The 3,589-nt window shown below is 44.6% G+C and overlaps 1 pseudogene; it reads right to left on the bottom strand.

The window, feature by feature from the left end:
• Window positions 1–778: 778 nt before the first annotated feature.
• Window positions 779–1,227, bottom strand: LOC128104539 (60S ribosomal protein L26-like; annotated as a pseudogene).
• Window positions 1,228–3,589: the final 2,362 nt, after the last annotated feature.

Here is a 3,589-nt window from a genome sequence, read left to right as displayed (position 1 = left end):
TCCTTTGAAATTCTCTCTCTCTCTCTCTCTCTCTCTCTCTCTCTCTCTCTCTCTCTCTCTCTCTCTCACTTCTCTTCCCCCTTTCCTCCTTTCTTTGACATAGCAACCTATTCCCTGATGTGAGGTTGTTTTGAGGTGGATCCTTTGGAAGGTAATTAGGTCAAGAGAGTGGGACCCCCACAGATGGGACTGGTGTTTTAGTAAAGAGGGTCTAGTGAGAGTCCTTGCTTCTCCATCATGTGAAGAGATAATTATTTGTAACCCAAAAGTAGGCCCTTGATCTGCCTGTGTCTCCTAGCCTCTAGAACTATGGGAAATGTATTTTTGTTTTTAATTATGTTTTTGTTCTGATAATCTGAATGAACTACGACAGTGACCGTATCTCCCAGGCTAAAGATTTCTTTCTCTTTCTTTCCTTCTTTCCTTTCTTCCTTCTTTCCTTCCTTCCTTCCTTCCTTCCTTCCTTCTTTCCTTCCTTCCTTCATTTCTCTTTCTTTCTTTCTTTCTTTCTCTCTCTCTCTCTCTCTCTCTCTCTTCCTTCCTTCCTTCCTTTCCCCCTCCCTCCCTCGCTCTCTCTCCCTTCCTTCCTTCCTTCCTTCCTTTCCCCCTCCCTCCCTCGCTCTCTCTCCCTTCCTTCCTTCCTTCCTTCCTTCCTTCCTTCCTTCTCTCTCTCTCCCTCCCTCCCTCCTTCGCTCTCTCTCTCTCTCTCCCTCCCTCCCTCCTTCCCCCTCTCTCTTTCTTTCTTCCTCCTCCTCCTCCTTTCTAACTTAAGCAGTCTTCAATGAAAGTCATGCATAAGATGCCTCCACTCCTGCATCTTCTCAACCGTTTCTCCCTAGTGTTTGCCCTTCTCTTTTCCTACTTGTCGAGACTTGGCTTCCCTTCCAGGATTTTTTGTGGTCTTTGTCCAGCTTTAGCCTGGTGATAACCATCTTGCTGGGATGAATGCTCACATGGACAGTTGTGCCATTAGCCTTTTCTTGCTGCAGTCATTCGATGTAGATGACATATTTCTTCTTGTTCATCTGGACCACTTTATCAATCTGCTGGTTTTGTAGTATCCTTGTCAATCTGAACATCATCGTCCTTTAGAATGAGCATAGACTGAATATTACACTTCTGTCTCAGCTCTTTGGAAAGAAGGGAAGACATGATGTGCCTCCAAATGTGAGGTACACTGAAATGCCCTTCGCATCAGTCAGAAGTCACAAGGGGATTGAACTTCATTTTGGTAGCTGCTAATCCAGCAATGGCCACAAAAGGAGAGGTCTAGATGCAACTTCGACTGTACAGGTTTTTTTTTTCTTTCTTTCTTAAAAGTCTATCTGTTCCTATTAAGATGGCCCATGTGGTAGTTTGAGTGTATTTGGCCTCCATAATCTCACAGGGATTGGCACTATTAGGAGGTGTGGCTTTGTCGGAGTGGGTATGACCTTGTTGGAGGAAGTGTGTCACTGTGGGGTGGCCTTTGAGGTTTCCTATGCTCAGGATACCGCCCAGCATCTCAGTCCATTTCCTGTTGCCTGCAAGATGTAGGACTCTTAGCTACTCCTCCAGCACCACATCTGCTTGCATGCTACCATGCTCCCTGCCATGATGATAAAGGGCTAAACCTCTGAAACTGTGGGTGGCCATCTCAATTAAATGTTTTCCTTTGTAAGAGTTGCTGTGGTCATGGTGTCTCTTCACAGTAATAGAAACCTTAACTAAGACAGCATATATCCCACTAATTCTGCCCCTTAGCCATATTTATTTATGAACTTCCATGTATAACATGTACATAACTGATCTATTTTTCCCTTTGTTAATCTTTTGTTACTTTAGTTTATAGGCCCCCTAAAACAGAGGTATGAGGGTAGAAGAAAAGGTTTTACTTCCTGACATGTTCATTCATGTACTCGATTGTTTTATCTGTCACTCAGAGAACAGTCCCCAAAGGTGGGAGGTGCCCCGAAAGTGAGGAGGAAACATCCACTAAGACATTGCCCTTTTCTTTAAGGAATTCAAAGGTGCAGGAAATATTCCCCACGGTCTGGAGGTTCAATTCTGCTGAAATAAATTGACAATAGACTACCAGGAGAAAAAGGCATCTGAGTTTATTTAATGTGCACATGGGCATGGGAGTCATGCAAAATATAGTTTAAAGAAAGGCCATATGGTTGAGGTTTAAACATTCTCTTCAGAGAGGAGAGGGAAATGGGGAGCTAAAGACAATTTTGGAGGCATAGAAAATGATCTTTTGGGCTGGTGAATGGCTGAAAGAACAGACAAGGGCATGGGACAAACCCTCCCTGGAGTGTAGGGGTGGTGTTTAGCATCAGTCTTCTCCGGGGGGTTCATGCTTACTGATTAATGAGATTTCAAAATAATTGCATTTCTTTTGGGTAGGGAACTCCCCTTAGTTAAACAGAAAAGCAAAACAAGCTTTCCTGTCGCTCTAGGAAAGAAAGAGCAAGAATGCTGGAGAAACAGGCATGTTATAGTTTGAATTTGGATGTTCCCACAGGCTCACATTTTGAGTGCTTGGTACCTGGCTTGTGATTTTATTTTAAAGGCCATGGAGCCTTCAGGAAGTGGGCTTGGCTGCAGGAAGTGGGCCATTAGGGGCAGACCTTTGAAGATTGTACCACGTGACTCCTGTGCCTGCTCTCCTTGCTTCCTGGGCTGCCATCATGTGACCAGCTAGCATCTCATGCTCGCCATGCTCACCACCACAGACAGGAGCATTCTGCCCTGCCTTCTCCACTGTGATCTGCTGGAACCCTGAGCAAAGTAAATGTTTCTTACTTTAATTGTTTCTGTCACAGTGACATGAAAGTAGCCAGCACAAGGGGGAGAGAAGGTCAGAGAGAGAGAGCTGGCTGCTACCTCAGAGAGTCCAGTACTGAGGGTGTACAGTCAATGCCAAGGTGTGGTCAGAGTGAGAAAGGATACACAGTGAGAGGAAGCAAATGACCTGGCCTCGGGGGAAATGTCCCATCTTTCCTTTTATCTCTGAAGAACACTCTGAAAAGCTGGTTCCAGGAAACCCTGGATGTTCTGATAGGCACTGTAGGAGTATGGACATCCTTTAGCAAACAGTGCTGGCATGAGCTGGGCTGCTGTGAAGAGAGAATCAATTCAGATCTTTCCGGCCACTTGATTCTCCACCTGTTTCAAGTTTTTAGAACAGGAAGCTGTTTAGATGTGAAGAATGGTTTTCTTGTGTTTATCTCCTCTTTAACTAACAGGCATTTCCCCTTTAAATGTTATACAGGTGACTGAAGCATCCCCAGGCTGAGAGTATGTAGGAGCATGTTCACTGCACGTTGATGTAGAGTTTTGCTTTTGGATTCTCCAGCTCTTGAGCTTATATATCCAGGATCTTCCAAATCAGAAATGGACTTGTAATGGGGTAACCGCCTAGCCCCCCAGACTCAGAGCAGGAGGCATAGGGATTCCACTGGGTTTTCTTTAGTGCTCTATGATTGGCGTGAATGTAGAATGGGATAATACTGTTTCTTTTATCTCTGGTCAGGAAATGATTTTTTTCTTCTAAATCTTTTTCGATGTTGATGAGACTTGTCACACCTGGGAGGGTCCTAATAAA

This window comes from Peromyscus californicus, unplaced genomic scaffold, assembly GCF_007827085.1.
Source record: "Peromyscus californicus insignis strain IS unplaced genomic scaffold, ASM782708v3 Scaffold_8__1_contigs__length_139910024, whole genome shotgun sequence".
Lineage (NCBI taxonomy): Eukaryota > Metazoa > Chordata > Mammalia > Rodentia > Cricetidae > Peromyscus > Peromyscus californicus.
Note: the sequence above shows the minus strand (reverse complement) of the source record. Positions and strands in the feature narration are given on the sequence as shown.